General features: G+C 38.5%; 1 pseudogene; it reads left to right on the forward strand.

The window, feature by feature from the left end:
• The window catches only part of LOC104993674, a 59,015-nt pseudogene that overhangs the window by 895 nt on the left and 47,003 nt on the right, over positions 1-11,117 (forward strand).

Consider the following 11,117-nt stretch of genomic DNA (forward strand, 5'->3'; position numbering starts at 1 on the left):
CGGGAGCGGCGGCGCCGCGAACGCGGAGGCCTTGGGCCCCGGGAGAGCCAGGTACACACGCGGCCTCGGAAACAAACTTCCCAACTTCGTGCTCCCGGTGGCAGCAAAGTTCCTACTTTGTTCCTACGGTGTACTTCTAAAGTCAGGCCAACCTGGGTGTGATCACGCGTGCCCCGTATTCGTGAGGAACCCCGTCCACGGACTGGTTATCTTTCGGACTTAGGGATCCAGCCTCCCGAGTTGGTTTCCCGACTTGGCTTCTGCCGGAGTCGGTTTTTCTTCGGCGGCTCCATCTACTGTCCCGTGGAGCCCGGACTTTGCATCACATTTGCTTTTTCTTCTTTTCCAGAATAGGAAGCGTTTGTGTCTGACTGCCTTTCAAATTCCCAGACCTGGTGTCTGCTGTGGTTGCATACATTTAAGATTTGGGAACGTGCTTAACACCCTGTATTTCTCTCACCCTGCTGACTTTTTACGTGAGGAAACGGGAGAAAGTAGAATTCACGGGGAGTATAAGTGACGGACAGATGACTTGCATGACCCCTGGGGAACCCACTCCCAGATCCAAGAGAGGAGGCACGGTTTCATTTAAGTTTTTTTTTTTTTAATCCAAAGAATAGGACTTTATTTAGGTTTAAAGAATAACCAGTAATTTTTGTATCATAAAATCCATCCCTTTTCAGTAATTCCCACCATTTTTAATAAGTTTACATACAGAGTTATAGACCACTCCCAGCACCCCCAAAAGGGCCCCTTCAGACTGTTGGCCACCAATCCTCTCCCACCCTCAGCCCTAGGCAACACCAACCTACTTCCTGTCTCTAAAGATTTGTCTTTTATTGGTGTTTCATATAAATGGAATGATACAATACGTGGCTTCTTTTACTAAGCAGAATGTTCTTGAGTTTCATTCATGTATAGCATGTATGCCTATTTCCTTCCTTTTTATTGCTGAGTAGTATTCCTACACCTCGGAAACAAACATACCACCAACCACCTGAAAGCCAAGTGCTGTAGTAGTTTTACAGCTGTCCTTCCCATCTGAAGTGAGTCAGAATTGAACCAGGTGAGGGGTGAGGGAGAGTTAATTTCATTCCCCTTTACTATCTAAATGCCTTTTGGAGAAAAAGAGGCGGCCTTAAAGATTTAATCCCTCTCATGGTAGAAAGAGCTATGCTTTTCTTAGAAACCCAGCTGTCTAGCCTCTGCCACTGATTCTTTCCTTGGGAGGAATTTTAAGCCTTCAGGACAATTAAAGCTGTCTTTATCTTCTTTGTTGAGCATCCTCAGTCAGGTTTGGATAACCTCCTCCAATTAGGCTGGGCAAATTGTTATGATGCTGTTTTATCTATTTAGGAAGAGTTCACATCTTGGAAAAAGGCTACCACTCCACAGCTCAGTAGGCAGTACGCATGTGGCTGATAGGTGCATGCTATTCAGAACTCCCACAGGGCGCAGCCCTCCTCTGATGTAATGTCACTGAGCCATTTGGCAGAGTCAGAACTATGCAACTATTTTTGTGACTGATCCTGAGTCTGTGACTACTACAAAATAAAGGAAATACCTCATTGGGTTTCATGGGTTATTTACCCAAAGATACATCTTAATTATTTTGTTTTGAAACATTTAAGAGAAGTCTTTATTTTTCTATTTTGAAAGGCCAACCACTGAGGGTGGGGGAATGGGGATGAGATTTCTTATTCTCCTTAAGTATACTAAGGGAGGGAAAAAAGATCTGAACTTAAGAGGTAATTGTTTCTGCTGTGGAAACATCTGAAGAAGAGGGAAAGTCAAATCTGCGTACGTTTGACTTAAAAAGACAAATTGTTAAAATTATAGTTTTATATTCAACTGAGTAATATCTCAGGGTTTTGTACTCCTAGGATGCCTGGTTTAATCCAGCTTTTTAAGAGTATTTGATACTCAAAGTTTAGACTAACTCCCTGTAGAGCAGAGGATTCCTAACTGGGTTGCACAATGCAATCACCTGGGGAGCTTTAAAAAGTACTAAAGCCTGGGCCCCACCCCAGAGATTCTAATTGATTTGAGCCAGGGCCAGGGCATGATGTGTTTTTAAAGTTCTCCAGGTGATTCTAATGTACTACTCAAAGGGCATAATGCTTAGGTCAATGTTAGAGGTTAAGTTACTAGTTCTAATTTTTCATTCTTCTTTCATTGTCTTTTCATTACAGTTGAGTTCAGTTCCTCAGTCGTGTCCGACTCTCTGCGACCCCAAGGACTGCAGCATGCCAGGCCTCCCTGTACCTCACCAACTCCCGCAGTTTACTCAAACTGATGTTCATTGAGTCAGTGATGCCATCCAACCATCTCATCCTCTGTCGTCCCCTTCTCCTCCCGCCTTCAATCTTTCCCAGTATCAGGGTCTTTTCCAGTGAGTCAGCTCTTTGTATCAGATGGCCAAAGTATTGGAGTTTCAGCTTCAGCATCAGTCCTTCCAATGAATATTCAGGACTGATTTCCTTTAGGATCTCATTACAATTCCACCTTAAATGTGCCTTACTATGTTCCCCTAATAAAACATGAAAGCATCTTCTGGCCTGATGGTTGTTTGAAAACAACCCTTAACAGAAAGGTTGAAAACTCATTTTCAAAAGCAGTTTTTCCTGCATATGCTGTCCGATCACAGAATGGGTTGGCATTGAGAAGGAAGTGGGCTGCCTCTGAAACTGATATCCTAGGTGGCATCTTCAAGCTTTAGGATGCTGCTGATAGCCCTAAGAGAGTTTCTGAAGATGAGCATCAGATGTATCTCTGAGTGGATTTGGCTCATTGTCTACATAGATAACCTCTAGCTTATAGGTCTGCTCTGTTTTGTTTTTAGCTAAGTACGAATCTGCTCTTACCCTGAAGTTTTTATGTTCTTGTTGGTATTTTGTTTTCATTTTTAAAAGGGATATCATTCAGTCCTGACCAACACCCTATACATTTAGGCTTTTGAACAGCTTTAGGTTTATAGAAAAATTGATAAGATAGTAGAGTTCCTATATGCCACACACTCAGTTTCTCCTGTTATTATAACATTAGTATGGTACAGTTGTCAGAATTCGTGAACCAATGCTAATGCATTAACGTTAATTGAAATCGCTGTTTTATACAGATTTCCTTAGTTTTTATCTAATGTCCTTTTTCTCTTCCAGGATCCTATCCAGGATTCCACCTTGCATTTAGTCAGCTTGTCTTAGACTCCTCTGCACTGTGACACCTTCTCAGTGTTCTTTATTTTGATGACCTCGATGACCTCGACATCTTTGAAAAGTACTGGTCAGGTATTTTGTACAGTGTTCCTCAATTGGGATTTGTCTGATGTGTTTCTCACCATTAGACTGGGGTTATGTATTTCAGAAAGGAGGACCACAGAGGTGAGGTAATACATCACATCATATTAAGGTTTCATAGTATCAGCATGACTTCTCACTGTTGATGTTGACCTTGGTCATCTGGCTGAGGCAGTGTTTGTCAGGTTTCTCTATGGTAAAGCTACTCTTTGTTTCCCCTTTCCATATTGTCCTCTTTGCGAGGCTGTGTATCCTTAAGTAGTAAGGAGTTATCAGCCTCCTTGAGGGCAGAGTAGATACGTCAATTATTGGGAATTTTCCTGCAAGGGAGATTTGTCTCTTCTCCCCTTTTTATTTCTATACTGCTTTGCTTTTTATTTGTGGCATTTCATGTCTAAAAGACTGTCAGCTCCTTAAAGGCAGTGACCATTCCCTGTGCTCCTCTATGTCCCTAACTACTTGCATGATGCTTTGTAGCCCTGACTAGATGCTCAGTCACCAGGGTAGAAGATGGTCCATAACTTCCAGTCCTGGGAATTTTCTGCTGATGGCTTATCCTTCTTTCTCACTGCACAGTTTGGGCCAGAAAGTTGCATATTTGGTTCTCAGCAAAAGTGTAACCAAAATGCTGAAATAATAGTCATCCTGACACTGTATCAAGCTCTTCATACATATTACCATAGAATCTTTGTAACATGCCTGCAAGGTGGGTATCATCCTAATTTCATAAATGAAAATACTAATGCCCAGGTTTCTTAGAAGCCATGTACCACGTCACACAGGTAGAGAGCAGAACCCATCTGGGTTTCTAAAGCCCTTATCCTTAACCATCAGATTATATTGTCTTTTCCCTCACAATAGCCAAGTAAAGCCACATGGAAAGGTTTGAATAAATGCTAGGAAGTGAGGGAAATGACAAGGGCTCTAGGAATATGGAAAAAGAAGAAATAAATCCATCAGGGGGAAATGCCTGGTAATATCTTCCAGGAATGTATGGCCCTTGAAATCTGCTATAAAATTAGTACATCCTCCAGAGAAACACAGTATTCATAGGTTAGCATAACAAGATAATTTGAAAATATTATTATGCCTTTCAAATACAACACAAAAGGTTCTGCTCATATTATTAACATTCAGCTCAAATAGTAATTTCTAAAATACATTTTTATGAAGAAAAAGCCTGATGAGATTCAATTAACTTGTAAGGTAGATGGGCATTAGTGCTGATTCCAAACTTTGCTCCGGAGGTCCACTCTAGAAATGATTTTTATAATATACGTTTTGTGGGACTGTTTATTCTCCTCCTCCCCAGGAGATGTGGTTGATTAATGGTATGGTAGTCAAATGATACTGACAGTAGTGGTTGTGTGAAGTCATTGATCCAATACGCTTTGTTGAATAATTAGGATCTGAAAGAAAATGTTTATACACATGATTCTGGGAAATTTTATATTAAGGTTGAAATATGAAGCTTGCATAACTTTTTCTGTTGGAACAAAGAGTATAAGCTGAATATAAGATGTTTTCAAATAATTATGTATAGCAAAGACCAATTCCTTCAACACATATTAATTTTTAAAAGGTAAGACGTGAGAAATAGCTCTTTGAAATATGGTAGATAAGTTGAAATATTTAATAAGGCTTAACTCCATACCTAGTTTTTCCAATTTTAATGTTCTTCTACACTAGTATTTTCCTATTACATTTATTGTTGTTGAAGACATTTTCACATTTTGTCAAATCTAAGCTCCAATAAGATATAAGATACCATTATTAGTGTTATATTAAATAAAAAGAACATGCTTCTGGGAAAACTATAAGATGTAGGCCTGTTTTGGAGATGTGTGCATCAATGACATGTTTTTACTAATTCTGAAGGGTACATTTTTATAATCATTAAGTCGCTCAGTCGTGTCCGACTCTCTGCGACCCCATGAATTGCAGCATGGCAGGTCTCTGTATAAAGATTTATAAATCATGTAAAATGGACGCAGGGGACTCTTAAAAAATAGAGTAGTAATGAAATTTATCTTTGAGTTTCCTGGAAGGCTAGAACAACAACAACAAAAAGGCAGGAAATTCATTATACTATTTACTGAATGATTAAAAAGATTTATACCACCTTAAAAGAAAAACTTTTTCTGGAAGTGAGTTATAAAAAAACTTTTGATTTGGAACATGTATAAAGAGCTCCCTTGGAGAAGGAAATGGCAACCCACTCCAGTATTCTTGCCTGGAGAATCCCAGGAACGGAGGAGCCTGGTGGGCTGCCGTCTATGGGGTCGCACAGAGTCGGACACGACTGAAGCTACTTAGCAGCAGCAGCAGCATAAAGAGCTCCAGGAAATGTAAAGAATGTTGTCTTTAACAATAATTTTAAAGAAGGCAGAAACATTTTCATTTGGTCGTTAAGGTAAAGCATCCGCCTGCAATGCAGGAGACGGGTTCGATGCCCAGGTTGGGAAGATCCCATGGAGAAGGAAATGGCAACCCACTCCAGTACTCTTGCCTAGCCTGGCAGGCTGCACTCCATGGCATCACAGAGTTGGATATAACTTAGCAACTAACACATTCATGTTACATCTTATTAAGGGCTTACCAAGTGGTGTTAGTGGTAAAGAACTTGCCTGCCAATGTAGGAGACATAGAGATACAGGTTGGATATCTGAGTCTGGAAAATCCCCTGGAGGAGGGCATGGCAACCCACTCCAGTATTCTTGCCTGGAGAATCCCAGGGACGGAGGAGCCTGGTGGGCTACAGTCCATGGGGTCAGAAAGAGTTGGACACAACTGAGCGACTAACACTTTTTTCACTTTCAACCTTTGAAAGAAGAAACTTGAGTGAGGATTTGTCCAATATCTTTAGAAATTTTAAAATTGAAATTATTTAAATTGTTTAAGCAACATTGCATTCTAAGAACATCTTTAATAGGAGTACTATGCCAAGTGTGACAAATATAGCAGTAAGATTTACCAAGCTTTATATCACCCTGAAAAGTCACAGTTATTTGAAATTTAATTGATCCTGAAAATCATTTTCATGGAGAGCAGAAGAAAAGCATGAATTTCAATTGTTTTTAGGTTGAGTTATTGAAGATTGATAGTTTCTTAATTGTAATAAAAGCTGTTACTTGACTAAAGCTAATTTGAATTATGCACTAGACCCAAGAATTGCATTGGGGGTTTTAGTTTTCTTCCTTAAAAAAAAATTGTTACAAAAACTTCCAAACATATGCAAAAAGTAGATAAAACATTACAGTGAATCCTTTTTTCTGTTGCCCAGTTTTAACAATGATCAATTTATGACCCTTTTTGTTTCTTCTATGTCCTTACCCCTGATTATTTTGAAAAAAAATAGAAGACATCTGAATCTTGACTCTCTAAAGATATTTCTCTAATGACTTTTAAAATATAACATTAGTATTTAATCATACCTAAAAATAATTACGGAGAAGGCGATGGCACCCCACTCCAGTACTCTTACCTGGAAAATCCCATGGACGAAGGGACCTGGTGGGCTGCAGTCCATGGGGTCGCTAAGAGTCGGACACGACTGAACGACTTCACTTTCACTTTTCACTTTCATGCACTGGAGAAGGAAATGGCAACCCGCTCCAGTGTTCTTGCCTAGAGAATCCCAGGGACGGGGGAGCCTGGTGGGCTGCCGTCTATGGGGTCGCACAGAGTCGGACACGACTGAAGCGACTTAGCAGCAGCAGCAGCAACATAAATTGAGTAGGCATGTGCTTCTATCAATTTATTAAAGACTTATTGATCTCCTTTAAACTTAATATTACATATAGCTTTATTTGTCGTGTAGTTTTTGCTGGGTTTTTGTTTGTTCACAACTTATTCAAAACTTCCATAGTGCCTGAGATAATGACAGCACCAATCAAAAAAAAAAATAAGGAGTTGTATATTTTAAGTATTTAGAAACTGTTTTCAGGTACTGTGAGATATATCAAATTAGTAATTAGAGTACTATCACTGAGAATTGAGTTTTTTAATTGAAATATAGTTGATTTACAGTATTATATTAGTTTCAGGTATTCAGCATAGTGATTCAGTATGTTTACAGATAACACTCCATTAAAAGTTATTACAAGATAAAGGCTATAATTCCCTGTGCTATACAATATATCCTTATTGTTTATCTATTTATACATAGTAGTTTTGATAGTTAAAATAAAAAAACACAATAGAAAGAATGGATAGCAGACTAATACAGAAGAACACTTAAGTGATCTAGAAGATAGAATAATGAAAACCACTCAATCACAACAGCAAATTTTTTTAAAATGAGCAATCTTGGAGATCTCTGGAATAACACTAGGCATTTCAATATTCATATTGTAGAGGTTCCAGAAGGAGAAGGAAGAAAGGGATTTAAATTATATTTTAAAAAATTATGACTGAAAATCCCCTTCATGGATTATACCTTGTTGTGGTGAAGGGGCTTGTTAACTCAATGAGGCCCAAACAGACCCACACCCAGACATATCATAATTAAAATGGCATAAGTTGATAAAGAGAGATTTCTAAAGGCAGCAGGAGAAAAACAGAGAGTCTTATTTAAGGGAATCCCCATAAGGCTATTAATTGATTTCTCGGGAGAACTGAGATTTTTAAGTATATTTGAAAAAAGGAGGTAAAAATTAACAAGTAAACACCCTATAGTTCTGAGTTGGAATTGGAAGTACCCACGTGAACCCATGATGTAGTTTATAGAAAAAAAAGTTCTCTCTATCTTTGTCCACTAAAAAAGGCCAAAGAAACAAAGACCAACTCAGTATCAATGGGCATGTTTAGCACCTACATTACAGTCTCTAAATACCATTTCCCATTAAAATGAATCAGAGTTCCTTGGTGAACTAGCCAATTCTATATGTTGGGCAGGAAATTTTCATGATGAGCCAGGAACATCTTGTTATACAAAAGAGGAGGGAGCTGTTATCAAAGACTACTAGAATCAATGTCAAAAGGACTCAGGAGTAAACCAGAAAAGGCATCACAGATCACAAATGGGCCAATTTGAAGATGAACTAGGACAACTACACGAAGACTGAAATACATCAAATGTGCTAAAATTCATGAGTTCTTACTAACACTTTAAAAAAGGCAAGAATAAACAAATGGTCACTTTTGGAAAGTGAATGAAAACCAACTTTTGTTGTTGTTTTTAATTTATTATGGTAAAATATACATAACATAAAAGTACCACTTAAACATTTTAAAATGTACTGTTCAGTGGCATTAAGTACATTCACACTGTTGAACAACCATTAGCACCATCCATCTCCAGAACTTTCTCACCTTCCCAAATTGAAACTCTGTGCCCATTAAACACTAACTCCTCATTCCTTCTTCCCCTTAGTCTCTGTCAATCCATTATTTTGAACTGGAAAATAAAGGTTAAAAATGAATCATTTATCCTACTTTTCCCATAAGATCTGCATCTCAGGGTTAAAAAAAAAAAAAAGAAAAGAGAGGTTACTTTTTTTTAGAAGTACTCCAGATAATAAATAAAGAAGACATGTTAAAATTAAGTGTCACTGGGACTCCCCTGGTGGTCCAATATTTGGGAATTCACTTGCCAATGCAGGGGATACAGGTTTAATCCCTGGTCAGGGAAGACCTTACATGCTGCAGAGCAACTAAAGCCATGCATTGCAGCTACTTAGCCTATGTTCCCCAACAAGAGAAGCCACTGCAATGAGAAGCCCACACACCACAACGAAGAATAACCCTGCTTGCTGCAACTAGAGAAAGCCCACGTGCAGCAATGAAGACTCAGTGCAGCCAAAAATAATAGAAAAATAATTTAAAAATAAAGTTCTTTAAAAAAAAGTATCATTTTGAAAGCTCCAATAAATTAATAAATTAAGACAATGGCTACTTAATGGCTGATGACATCACAAAAGAAAACATTTTACTTCTGACACTTTCAAGTACAAACTGTGGGATTTTCCTCATGGTCTAGTGGCTAAGACTCCACGCTCCCAATGCAGGGGGCTGAGTTCGATCCCTGGTCAACGAACTAGATCCCACATGCTATAACTAAGCGTTCACACGCCATTGCCACAACTAAAAGATTCCGCATGCAGCAACTAAGACCCACTGTAGGCAAATGAACAAATGAAAACAAATAAATATATTTTAAAAATAAAGTACAAAAAAAAAAAGTACAAAATGCCTGTCCTAGAGAATCTAAATGATACTCTTGCCCATTTGACCACTGTTTATTAAATATAATCACTGAAATCCTAAGAGATTTTGCTATTTTTTAAAGAGTTCTATGGGTAGATAAGTTTGGCAATCATTGATTTATATAAACTTAATCTGATTCCCTTGGTGTAAATACAAACTGAAACTGCCATGTATAAGTATCACACAAACATGTACCACAACAAGAACAACAAAATGACCTGCCTGGATCAAGACTAGAGCTAATTCCTAAATGTATAAGAAATGAAGGGCCAGCAGAACATGTTTAATGACACCATGGAGATACAATCAGCAAAATACAAACCATGAGGAAAGCTAGGGGAAATGATCTGATTTTTCAATAAAAAGCAAACAGATAAAGAAAATTTTAAAAGAAAGCTAGAAAACCTAAGTATCAGAAGAGGCTCAATATCAAAACAATTATAATGTATAAATCTTATTTTGACCTTCATTCAGCAAATGATCCACTTAAATATAAAACTTGTAAGAAAACTGAAGTAATATAACCCTAAGTGGTTATGATATTAAGGAATTAATTATTTTTGCTGCTGCTGCTGCTAAGTCGCTTCAGTCTTGTCCGACTCTGTGCGACCCCATAGAAGGCTCCCCTGTCCCTGGGATTCTCCAGGCAAGAACACTGGAGTGGGGTGCCATTTCCCTCTCCAGTGCATGAAAGTTAGTATGGCATATGTCTGTGGCTTGTAAGAACCGCAAATGACTGTAAAGAGATGAAGTGCAAAGAGTGCTGAGTATTAAGTCTGTTAAGTCAGCCTTTCTGAATTGGAGTTTTAAAATATGATTTGACTATTTTCTCAGTTCTCTCATGGATGGTACATAGGAAGTTCCTATCTAGATGCAAAGGAGAGAAGTCAGTTCTTCGAATACAATGGATGCCTTAGGTTATTAGGGCTCGGAAATGGATTGGGAAGGGCTACTTTAGATTATTCTAGGAAATTTGAATCCCTTGGCAGAAGTTGCTTAAGATTTCATGCGTGCTAAATCGCTTCAGTTGCGTCTGACTCTTTGTGACCCCATGAACTGTAGCCCACCAGGCTCCTCTGTCCATGGGATTCTCTAGGCAAGAATACTGGAGTGGGTTGCCATTTCCTTCTCCAGGGGATCTTCCTGACCCAGGGACTGAACCTGAGTCTCCTTGTAGCTCCTGCATTGCAGGCAGATTCTTTACTCCTGAGCCACCAGTGAAGCCCTGTTTAAAGGGACCTTTGTTAGCCTAACTTATTCCTACAAAGGCTAAAGAAATTTCTGATCTGTTCCTGTTTGTTCTTTTGAAGCAACAAGTTTTTCCCTTTGTTCAGAGATTTGTTTTGGATTGTGGCATAATTGGGATGATGATTTCTGTACTGGATGACGTTTGTTTGCTTGGGCCTGCTAGTTACTGAGTTTAAATAATTCAACTGTGGAGTATTAATCACACATAACTGTATTTGACAGACTGAAATTTTGCTGTTTGGCATTTGCTTGTGTTTTTTTTCCATGGGCTTCTTTTTTTCAGTCATTTTGGTAGTAAAGTTTTTTTTTTTTTTTTTTTTTAATTTAAAAATTTGTTTTGGTGTTTCCACTTTTTCTTCCCTCGTG

This window comes from Bison bison, unplaced genomic scaffold (genome assembly GCF_000754665.1).
Source record: "Bison bison bison isolate TAMUID 2011002044 unplaced genomic scaffold, Bison_UMD1.0 scf7180017864242, whole genome shotgun sequence".
NCBI classification, from domain to species: Eukaryota; Metazoa; Chordata; class Mammalia; order Artiodactyla; family Bovidae; genus Bison; species Bison bison.